The sequence below is a fragment of the Mustela nigripes genome, chromosome X (genome assembly GCF_022355385.1).
Source record: "Mustela nigripes isolate SB6536 chromosome X, MUSNIG.SB6536, whole genome shotgun sequence".
Classification (NCBI taxonomy): Eukaryota; Metazoa; Chordata; class Mammalia; order Carnivora; family Mustelidae; genus Mustela; species Mustela nigripes.
The window spans coordinates 30,622,909-30,635,286 of record NC_081575.1 but is presented as its reverse complement, the minus strand read 5'-3'; the positions used below and the strand labels follow the sequence as shown (position 1 = coordinate 30,635,286).

At 44.1% G+C, this 12,378-nt stretch overlaps 1 protein-coding gene across 1 annotated transcript in view; it reads left to right on the top strand.

Moving 5' to 3' along the window:
* IL13RA1 (interleukin 13 receptor subunit alpha 1) overlaps positions 1-12,378 on the top strand; it is a 55,429-nt gene that overhangs the window by 39,888 nt on the left and 3,163 nt on the right. The window lies entirely within an intron of this gene.

The window sequence follows — 12,378 nt, the reverse complement described above, 5'->3', positions numbered from 1 at the left end:
CAAAACATAAAATTTGCCATTTTTACCATTTTTAAATGTACAGTTCAATGGCATTAGGTACACTCACAGTGTCAAGCAACCATCATTATGATTTCCAGAACTTTTTCATCATCCCAGATAGAAACTGTGCCTATTAAACAGTAAGTCCCCATTCTCCCCAGCCCCTGGTAACTTCTTTTCTACTTTCTGTCTCTATGAATCTGCCTATTCTGGGTACCTTGTGTAAGTGAAATCCCACAACATTTGTCCTTTTTGTGTCTGGCTTCTTTCACTTAGCATAATATTTTCAAGGTTCATCCATGTTGTAGCATATGTCGGAACTTGTTTCAAAACTGGTTATTTTTTTCAAAGATTTTATTTATTTATTCAGAGAGAGAGCACAAGCAGAGGGAGTGGCAGAAGGAGAGGGAGAAGTCGGCTTCTGCTGAGCAGGGAGCCCAATGTGGGGCTCAATCCCAGGACCCTGGGATCGTGACCTGAGCCAAAGGCAGACGCTTACTTGACTGAGACACCCAGGAGCCCCTAAAATTGGTTATTTTAATCTCCATTTTATCTGGAGATCAAGGAAGAGGCAATTTACCATGTTGTACCCCAGGGGTTCCCAGCTGGCCCAGTCAGTAGAGCGTGTGACTCTTGATCTCAGGGTTGTGAGTTTGAGCCCCACGTTTGGTGTGGATCCTACTTAGAATGAAAAATAATTAATTAAAAAATGTGGTATCTCAGACTAAGCATACCATTTGAGAAGTCCTCAGAACACTGCGCATCTCCTGTCGCTGGGCTTCATTTTGTCCCCGGAGCAGGGAATTTGTTTAATCCAAACATTCAAGGAGTGGAGCCTCCCTGATGAAAGCAGTCTAGTAGGCAGGGCTTCTGCCTCTTGGATCCTTGGGGAAATAGAAAGATGGGGTGAAGCGCGGAATCTGATCTTGGTTCATGCTGTTGCCTGGAAAGCTGGCCTCCAAAGACGAGGCAAACCCACCTGAGCTGTTACGGTTAGTTAGCTGCAGACTCATGCTGGAATTTGTGGCTGGAAAACCCAAGACCCCAGGGGAACCCAAGAGTGTCAGGTTTCTCTGAGAAGCACATTCACCCAAATAAAATCATGAAGACACTAACTGGGATAAATATCACTATTCTTACATCGATTTTAAATGAGTAATATGAGGCATGGGCCGATTAATTGAGTGAAGTAGCGTAGCCACTAGCACATAATGGTCTGGGCTCTGGAGTCCGATTGTCTGGATTCAAATCTCATTTACCGTCTGTCTGACCTGAGGTAACTTCCTCACCCTCTCTGGGCCTTGGTATTCTCAGCTGTAAGGTAGAGGTAACGATAGCTCCTGCCTCGTGTTTGCGTGTGGGTCCGGTTACTTGAATGCATAAAGGCCGCTTAGCTTGCAGGCACTCGTGAGCGCCCAGCCAGCCTCGGTGATGACCATGAGCATTGGCACTTTCCATTTATTGTTAATCCGCCAACAGTTCTTTTTTTTTTTTTTTTTCTTTTTAAAAAGTAAGCTCTACGCCCAACATGGGGCTTGAACTCAAGACCTCGAGATGGAGACTCCCATGCTGTGCTGACTGAACCAGCCAGGAGCCCCTCCCCAAACACTTGTCATCACAAGTGATTCACAGTAGCAGCGATGACATACAGCAGGGGAGAGAAGGAAGGGAGGCCCATGTGCTTTCCGGGGAGGTTGCGTCTGAATCACTTTTTCACCGAGTCATGGTCACGCTGCCAGACCCCGGGGGATGGGGCCCCACCAGGCAGGTGGGTCCCAAAGTCATGTGCCTGATGAGGAGATGGTACGCTGTCACCGAGGGGCAGTATGGCAGCCGTTGGCTCTTCGCCTTCAGTGGTATCAAGACCAACTGGAGCATTTGCGAGAACAGAGCCTCCCGGGCCCCACCTCCAGAAAGTCTGACTGCACAGGTCCGGGGTGGGCTCCGCTTCTTAAGTCTGCCTATTTGACAGGAGCCCGCAGAGGATTCCTATTCTGGCAAGGTCATTTGCAGAGCCCACTTTGAAAAACACTGGGGCGACTACTTTCCTTAGGATCACCCCGTCGCTCTCTCCATCTCCCCAGCCAGTGCGCAAGCTGCGGGGGGCTGGAGCTGTGCCGGTCCTCGGACACCTCTAACAGGTCCCTGAAAGTCTGCTCTGTGGTCACAGCATATCAGGAGCTTGGCCTCTGTTCCTTGTTGTGTCCCCATAACCGCCCTTCAGCAAAGGTGCTGTTAGGACCATTTTTTTTTTCGCAGATGAGGAAATGAAGCCTCAGGGAGGTTAGCTAACTTTCCTACAGTCACACAGCTAGTAGGTAGTGAGGGAGGATTTGACTTCTCTCTCTTTTTCCACTCTGCTGCATCACTTCTTATACAAGAGAGTGTCCTCAAGAAGCTCACTACCTTCGGAGAGTTGTTCTTGACAGAAGGGGAGAGGATGGGGATGGGGGCCTTCTGAGGGAAAGGTCTGGAGTCGCATTACGGCTGGCCTTCTGCTTCTGTGGGAAAGCGTAAGGAATAGCAGCCTGACAGCAGTGTGAAGGGAGCGGATTAGAGGCGGAGGCACGGTAGCAAACTGGGAAGCTAGTCCCTAGCTTGCCACATCCAGGCTTTTGTTTGGCCGGCGTGGTGTATTTCAAGGGTTTCAGTCTGGAAGCTTCAGCCGGCCATACACTCCTCCACTTTTTCCGATACCGTTCCTAGTTCCCACTGGTTTCACAGTTGAGCTGACCTGCCAGGCGCCTGAGGCATTTGCGCTCACTGGCCCTCTCAGCAGAACGAAGACGAGTTAAAGTGCCGTGATGCAAATGCCCAGCGCCCAGGAAAACGTGTCTGGACCCATGAGTATTTGCAGGACATGCAGCCAGAGCATGGAGGAGTTAGAAATGTCCAGCCTAGTAAGTCTGTCTGAAAAGTGATCGTGGCCAACGTTAGCAAGTGCGGAGGGAGCGGGCGCCTCTTCTACAGAGCGGTGTTTCTTCCTTCTTGGGGGCAGCTTGGAAAAATGTCACAAGAATCTTTGATCTGATCGTTACACTTTGAAGAGTCTGTTTTGAGGAAGTAACCCAACAATGGCACAGAGACAGGCAATGCAGCATTTGTCTCTAACATGAAAAACTTAGAAGCCAGTGAATCATCCACAATAGAGAATTAGTTAAAAAAAAAAAAAGTTTTCAAAGCATTTAATGTCACAGCAAAATAATCGCGATAGAAGAGTAAGAAACATCCCACAGACTACACTGGATCCTAATTTGGATAAAAACTCATGAATATACATGTAGAACCACGAGTGGAAGGAGAGGGATCAAAGTGATCATCTCTGGGCAGAAAGGCCACACCAATAATTGGGTTATTTTCTACCTTTCTGAAATTTCCAAATTGCCTATAATGAGCACGTATTACTTTCATAATGAAAAGGAACCCTACACCAAGTCATTAAGGGGAAAGAGACTATTTCGGTCATCTGGGTTTGAGAGGGAGTAGGGACTTAAACTTCGGTGGCAGCAGAGGGGATCAACGCAAGAGACATTATTAAAGGCAACTCATTACAGCCTGGGGACTCTGTGGGCAAGGAAAGGTACAGAGAGTAAAAATAATCTCAAGGTTTCGAGCCTGAGTGATAGAGTGAATGATGGTAACATTGACAGCAAAATCAGATCAATTATCTTTCTCAGAGATGGGAAAATTGCTTTTTTTTCAATTTGCTGTCTAGAGGATAATATGTTGTCCCGATGAGTCAGAGAATTCTATAATTTAGCGAGGCAGATACACTGACAAGATGGACTGCTAAAAGCATAAGATGTTTTTGTTTGTGGTGGTTGCAGACCATTAAATAAAATCAGACTTTAAAACTGAAAGTATAATGAAAATGCCAGACAGGGGGGAAGGGTAATAGAACAAATTTTCATGTTTTCTCTTTAAGCAAATGAGTAATCTTTTTTCTACACGACAGCAATCCTCACCCAGTGGAGCTGCATATGCAGCAGAACGATGAGCCTTTTACTTCTAGAATTATCGAATTATAGAATGAACATGCCCTGGGGGTCCTTCAGTGAGGTGGACGTTTCATGCACTGAGTTATCTATCTTTAACCGTGAACTGTTAAGACACTAAGATGCTAGTTCTAACCCCTCATTTTTAGAGATGGGGACGGTGGGGGCCCTAGAGACATTTCTCAGGGACTGTTACCAAGAGAGGTCATGGCAGAACCTGAACCAGGGGCCATAGTAGCCCAGAATTACGGGCTCCTAATCCCGAGGAATATTCCTTGCCCTTTCCTAATACTCCTTCTCCACTACCCAACCCCAGAGGGGTTTTTGGAAAAAAAAAAAAAAAAAAAACAAAAAAAAAACAAAAACAAAACAAAACAAAACAAAAAACAAACCAAACCAAAACAAAAAAATCCAAAAACCTCATTTAGGTGTGGCCATGAAGAAATGAAATCCTCTGTATAGTTTTCCTTAAGGTTCCTAGTGTTTTGACAGTGTTTTGCTCATCGCTATAGTAACCCCGTGGCCAACAGCATTTCTTCCTGTGGCTTTGCTGCTTGCCTTTCCTTCGTGACTAACTGGGCTGCGGGCCACGTCTGGGGGGCAGGGGGCTGTGGAGGGGGGCGTTTGCTTCTCCACATCTGCATTTCTGTTTCATCCATAAAACATTATCTGTTCTTCCCCCGCTTCTTGGAAACCAGTTCTGTTTTCCACACTGTGCCAGTTTCGCATTCCTGATTGGGAAGCAGCTTGTTAGCTGGGAGTCAACTTCTAGATACTGCTGAATTGTTTCTTTCTTCTTTTTTTTTTTTTTCCCCCCTCACTTCTCTATGTGTCTTTAAAAACTAGGAACACGAGAAAAAGAAAAGAAAAATGAGGACCGCTTTCCTGCATGAGCAAAATAGTGTGGCCATCCTTTTAAAAGTGATTCATACCCCTTAATATCGTATAACACTATTGCAGTTTTTCCAGCCATCCCCCAACTGCGGGGAGATGGGTCGGATCCAGTCGTGGCACCATTAGTGATGCGAAGATGGAGCGCTGAGTGTAGGGTGGTGACAAGGTGTCCCCTCCTGCCCCTTGACACTTTAACCCCCCTCACCACCTGAAGACAGCACCCTTAGCTCAGCTCTGTAGCTCATGCTCTCTGTGCCGGTTGGTCTCCTGGAGTGAATCAGTAGTTTCAGCAGGCTTTCTGAAGTGACGATTTTTCTCCTCTGTCACCTAATCTACATTTGTAAGCTGCCCCTTTTCTCCAAAGCAGGGCTTTGAGTCAGTAACTTGGCTTTGAGTCAGTAACTTGGCTCTTCGATTATTCTGAAATTCTCTCTCTGCTAGGAAAGCAGGTAACCTGTTTAGTTCTTTGCCTTTACTTCTTAATTTTTAAAGGGTGGGGTTGGAGCCATAGCCATGTTAAATGGTACTACCTTCCTCCCCTTCATACCACATTTTAGCTGGTTCTTTTTTTTTTTTTAATTGAGTAAACTCTACCCCCAATGTGGGGCTCGAACTCACAACCCCCAAGAGTCACACGTGCTACCGACTGAGCCAGCCAGGTGCCCCTCAACTGGTTCTTTTTTTTGCTGCATTGCTTTTTTTTTTTTAACGATTTTATTTATTTGACACAGAGAGAGAGAGATCACAAGTAGGCAGAGAGGCAGGCAGAGAAAGAGGGGAAGCAGGCTCCCTGCTGAGCAGAAAGCCCCATGCAGGGCTTGATCCCAGGACCCTGAGATCATGACCTGAGCCAAAGGCAGAGGCTTAACCACTGAGCCACCCAAGCACCCTCGCTGCAGTGATATTTAAGGCATGACGATCTCCAATTCATGTCTTTCATCTTTCTACTGGGGATATTGATCTGAAGAAAACCGGGGCACGTAATCCGTTGATTCCTACAAGAGGCCGCTGTTTCACCCAGGGCCTGGGGCACAAAACCCACTTCACTTTTATGGAAAATTCACCGTGGGAACTAACCAGACCTTGAAAGTATTCTTAAATGAACATTTAGTGTTCCGTGACACCACGAAATTTATTTCTTTAAACTAGAAGAACCTGTATTGCCTGCTGCTCTTCTAGGATTGGATGACCAACAACGAAGAGCCAGTCATGTTAGCCTCCCAAATGCTGTTTTTTTCTACCTATGATGTTTTTCATCTTTGGCCATTATTCTATTGCTGATTACCTTGTTTTTAAAAATTGGCAGTGTGAGAATTGAATTACAGATGGGTAATTTTGTGGATTTATTTTTCTTTCTGTAAGTAATTTGAAAAATATACTGGCATAGAATTCACGAAATTGAATAATAGGTCAGAGCATTTGTTCCCTTTTCTTACACAGACATATTCATAGAGGCAGTCCTCAGGAAAGGCCACAATGCTGATGAGGAGTGAAAATGAGAGTAATCTGAGTTTTAGAAATGAAAAAAGACAATTGGAAAAAAGTAATATCTCTTGGAAGCCATTTCTGCTTCAGGGCTCACCTTATTAAAATGGATTTTTTTTTTCCTGTCCAACCCAGCTAACCATTGGGTCTAACAACTAGAAACCAATGAAGGTGTAATGTTCCGCATACTTTTTTAAAAATTACAGTATTTTTCTTTTAAAAGCAACAAGGATTTATTATAGAGAAATGAGAAATACGGATCACCAAAAGAGAAAAATAAAGCCGCTCTTTGTCCTGTCACCCGGACATAACCATCTCTAAGGTTATGTGAGCAACATAGAGAAATAGGGCTTTTTTAAAAAAATTATTTGACAGAGTTTGCAAGTAGGCAGAGAGGCAGGCAGAGAGAGAGGAGGAAGTAGGCCCCCTGCTGAGCAGAGAGCCCGATGTGGGACTTGATCCCAGAACCCTGAGATCATGACCGGACCCGAAGGCAGAGGCTTTAACCCACTGAGCCACCCAGGCACCCCAAGAAATGGGACTTTTAATGACAAATGGAGTTACAATGACAACAGTAATCATAGTTTGTACTTCGGGAATTTTTGTTGTGTATCAGACACTCTTCTAAGCACTTCCTTCCTTAATTTGTCCTCACCTCGCTGTCGGTCTTACCTCCAGCACACAAATGAAGAAGGTGAGGTCCCACGGGGGAGTAGGTATAGCGCGCTCACAACACCAGAGCTAGGATTCACACTGACCGGACGAGAGTCAGACGTGGCACCTGAACCCAGGCGTCCTGATCCTCCCGTCTGGACTCTGAGCCAGTCATAGGATATGTTTTAATAAAATGCTCATATTTAATTTTATTTGAATGTAACGGATGAGAAAGAAACAGGAAGAACTGAAGGAATTTCTGAACTTCTGACAAATTATAAAATTAGTTTTGATGATTATTGGAAAAGGCCATTTTCCCGTATGTTTTCCCTGTTCCCTCTTCATTTTTGAAGCTATCCAGTGTCCGCACTGTCAGTGTAGGTAACTATTGCGTACCATAGTGTCTCTGTCAGAGCCCTCCTGGGGTCATAATTCTGGGTGGGTGCATGTATTTGATGCTTACTGCCTGTCTTCATGTTCATGTGTCTCCAGTCATTTTGGTTGTTTGAAGCTCTAAATGTTTTCTCAGGGAGGATTCATGGGACCAACATTTCCTGAATTATTTACACGTTGATGGAGTCTGCTGCATTAATAATTGAAAGTCATTTTAGCTAGATATAAAATCCATGGCTCACATGTTCTTGCCTTGGGTATCTTAAATGTGGCATCTATTTTCTTCTGGCATAAAATGTTGTCAAAGTCTGCTGACAATATAATTTTCTGTGTTAAAACACTTGGTCTTGGGGCACCTGGCTGGCTCGGTCAGTGGAGTGTGCGACTCCTGATCTCAAGATCGAGAGTTTGGGCGGCCCCATGTTGAGCATAGAGCGTACTTTAAAGACAAACACTTGGTCTTTCTGTCTGATTGTCAAAAGCTTTTTTTTCTTCCAAGTCCAATAATTTTACCAGAATATGTCTTTATGTTGTTGGTCTTCTAGGCTTGATTTCTGAGGTAGGTGGTGTACCCTTTCAGTATGTAGTCTTAGATTTTTTTTTAATTTCAGTAAAAATATATGGACTTCAGTTATTCTGTTCCCTTGTTTTCTTTGCCTGTCTTCTGTGTTTGTCACATCCTCTTGAATAATTTTTATCCACCTTCATTTTTTAAAGATTTTTAAAAAATTTATTTATTTTAGAGAATGTGTGTGTGTGCATGTGAGCAGAGGGAAGGGCAGAGGGAGAGAGAGTGAGAGAATCTCAAGCAGGTTCCCCTCTGAGCGCGGAGCCCATCTCGGAGCTGGATCACAGGACCCTGAGATCATGACCTGAGCCAAAGTCAAGAGTCGGGCAGTTAACTGACTGAGCCACCCGGTCTCTGGGTCAGCATGGCGTCATTGTGCTTCAGTTGCTCCTCAGAGTGGAGCTTGGCCCTGGAAGAGAGCTTTGAATGGCTTTGTAAGTTCATGGGGCCCAGGCTGCTCCCAGGCTCCAGCACGGACTCCTTGCACTGTCGCTATTTGAAAGGGCAAACCCCTGCCCGTCTTAGTTGTTGTACATAAATTAGCTTGCTGGGGTTTGAGTTATTTTAGAGTTCTCAGATCTATCAGATGTCCTGCCAGCTCTTTCTCCATACCTCCTCCATAACTGATTCCATTGTGCTCTGTGGCTGTCTCTACTTTGGCCACCCATTCGTATTTCAGGGCTCACGGGGGAATCATTTCGATCTGGTTCTGTCGTAGATTGTGTCTGTGGACTGGGCAGTTGCTTTCCTGCTTACCCTGGTTACCTTTCCTATTTGTGTTTTCTGTGGTAGCATTTGGGGACGTTTAAAAACTGTGCTGCTGGCGTGCCTGGGTGGCTCAGTTGGTTAAGTGTTGGGCTCAGGTCATGATCCCTGGGCCTTGGGATTGAGGCCTGCATCCGGCTCTCTGCTCAGTGAGGAGTCTGCTTTTCCCTCTCCCTCTGCCTGCTGCTCCCCCTGCTTATACTTGCTCTCTCTTTCTAACCCTGTCAAACAAATAAAATCTTTAAAAACAAAAACAAAACTATGCTGCCAACCACTACCTTCCCCCTAGGATTTCTTTGTAAACTACAGACCATGGGCTAGATCTTGTCTGCTGCTTGCTTGTCTACAGCCTACAAGCTAAGAATGGTTTTTTATGTTTAAATTGTTGAAAAGATCTAAAGAAGAATATTTTGTCTTAGCACATGAAAATTATTTGAAATTCAAATGTCAGCATCCGTAAAAGTTTTATTGGCAGACAGCCACACCTGTTCATTTACATGTTACCTATGGCTCTTTCCATGCTGAGACAGCAGAGTGAGTTTTTGGGACAGAGAATCAAAGCTGAAAATATTATCTGGCCATTGACAGAAAACGTTCATCAACCCTGGTCCTATAATATGCTTTTTAGTGGCTATATAGCATTTGCCATTGTGTGAATATATCATAACATACTCAACCAAGTCCCTAATGTTGGGGCATTTAGATGAGTTCTAAATGTCATCCTTATAGGCATCATGTCATAGCTATACATATATGTATATATGTATTCTGTTCTTTGGGGGGGATATATTGTTACAGGTAAGATTGCTGGATCAGAAGAGATTAATACTTTTTAAATTCTTTGGTTAATAGTGACGAATTGTCATCCAGAAAGGATGTACAGGCTAAATATCTATTAAGGATACCGATTCAATAAATTATGGTGCATTCATGCAATGACGTATTATGCAGAGGGTAAAGAAAATGAGGTAGCTCAATTTTACTGGTATGTAAGAATCTGTAATATATGCTGTTAAACACCCCGGTTACAGACAGAGTATGATTCCTTCATATTAAGGAAGGAATTTTTTAAGTTTTTCACAAGAAGCATAGATTATAAGTAGGTTGTATGGCTGAACAGTGCTTCTGTCATGCTTTTGCCAGCCTGAGTGTATCTTTTTTTTTTAAATTCTTTCCAATTCACAGAATAGAAAAGAGCATCTTGTTTTCATTTTATGAATCAACTTTTGTATTGTTTTATATGTTCATGGGCTTGAATTCTTTTGTGAAGTTCTTGTTCATTGTCCATTTCTTTTTCCCTGCCATATTCATGTTTTGAAAATTTGGTAGTTTGTAAAGCTCTTTTTATTAAAGATATTTATTTATTTATTTATTTATTTATTTATTTGACAGAGAGAGAGAGCGAGAGTGCAAGAGAGGGAGCACAAGTAGGGGGAGTGGGAGAGGGAGATGCAGGCTTCCCGCTGAGCAGGGAGCCTGATGCAGGGCTTAATCCCAGGGTCCTGGGATCATGACCTGAGCTGAAGGCAGATGCTTAATGACTGAGCCACTCAGGCACCCCTAAAGCTCTTTTAAAAATTTATTTATTTATTTATTTGGGAGAGAGAGAGAAAGAGCCCATGCATGGGGAGTGCTGAGGGGCAGAGGGAGTAGGGTTAGGGTTAGGACACTGCTCTCAATCCCAGGACCCCGGGACCATGACCTGAGCCGAAGGCAGACACTTAACCCACTGAGCCACCAAGGTACTCCCATAAAGCTCTTTTTATCTAGTAGCTATTAATCCTTTGGCTTGTTGTCTATTTGCCTCTGTGTAGTATTTAGGGTGATTAATGTTGTTTTTCTTTTTTATGCATTCAAATCTTCTGTATTTTTTGTGTGTAGGAAGCCTTTTCCTGTCTCAGACTGATGTACTTGTTGCCCAGTGTATTTTTCTAGTTCTTACTTGATTTTGTTTTTTACATTTAGGTCTTTCATCCATAGGGAATTGATCCATGTGGGCCGTCAAGTAGGGTTTAACTTTATTTTTCAAATGCTTAGCCAGTTGTCTTAGTGCCATTTATTGAATAAGCCATTATTTCAAGGTTATGTAATTTTTTCAGACTGTTTTTTATTAGATCCTGTGCATTTCACATTTTCAAAAGCCAGGTTTGTTGATTTGATTTATGTAAAATACAATTTCATCTTTTTTAAGTGCACAGTTATTCTGTGCTGCTGCACTTGTAGCACACGTGTGCAGTTTTGTCGCTGCTACTCACGCCAGTCACGATCGAGAACATTTTCATCGTCACCATACCCTTGCCACCACTCATCTGTTCCTATCCCAAAAGTTTTGCCTTTTCCAGAATGTCTTACGAATGGAATCACCAAACACATAGATTTTGGAGTCTGGCTTATTTCACCCAGCACAGTGCATTTAAGAGCCGTAGGTGTTGATGTGTGTATCCATGGCTCATTCCTTTTCGTTGCCAAGCAACACGCCATGTTACGGCTGCGCCACAGTTTATTTAACCATTCGCTTGTTCAAGGACGGTGGGCTTGTTTCCAGTTTGGGGCTTTTATGAAGAAAGCTACTGTACACCTTCATGTGGGGGGTCTTGTGTAGACATAGGTTTCCACTTCTCTTGGGTGGATACTTGGGGGTGGGCCTGCTGGGTCACAAAGTCGGTGTCCGCTTCATTTTGTAAGGACCATGGCGGCCGTGCTAGTTTGCATTTCCACCAGCACTGCAGGAAAGCGTCGGTTACTCTGCGGCTGTGTCGGCCCTTGGGATTCTCAGGATTTTTTTTTTTAAATTTTATCCATTCTACTAGGAGTATGAGGGTTAACTCATTTATTTAGAATAATTTAGGTATTTGAAGCAGTGTCTCTCAGCTCATCCCTGCCTGTGCTCTCCAAGACTGGGATGCTCCTGACCTGCTCAGTCCATCTCTAACTGTACAGTCCGAGGCAGCCGAATAGTCGCTGTTGCTCTCATTTCTGTTTTTCTGCTTTGCCTTGCCTTTCCTAGGCTTCTCGAACCAGAAAACATCCGAGCAGAAAAGGAGCTTGGGAAAAATCTAGTGCAGGGGTGGCACACTTTCCCTGGAAAGAACCAGAGAGTAAATACTCTTAACTTACCCAGCCCTTTGCTCTTAGGGCAACTCACCTCTGCCGTTGTAGCATGAACGCAGCCGCAGACCACACAGAAACAAAGAGGCGTGCCAAGAAAACTTTATTTACAAAAACAGGTGGCCTGCTGGGTCCAGCCTTCCACTGCAGTTTGCTGACCTCCGGTTTAGTCCAGCAACTCTGCTTCACAGATGAGGGACTGAGCTCAGTTTCCGCCCTTTCCCTTGATTTCTAAGGAAAGAAGGCAAAGGCCAGGATATTGGCTTTCACCTTTAGGGGACGCATTTACATTGAGTTCAGGATGAGCTTGCCTTTAAAGATTATTTATTTATTTATTTATTTATTTATTTATGTATTTATTTATTTGACAGAGATCACAAGTAGGCAGAGAGGCAGGCAGAGAGAGAGAGGAGGAAGCAGGCTCCCTGCTGAGCAGAGAGCCCCATGTGGGGCTCCATCCCAGGACCCTGGGACCATGACCTGAGCCGAAGGCAGCGGCTTTAACCCACTGAGCCA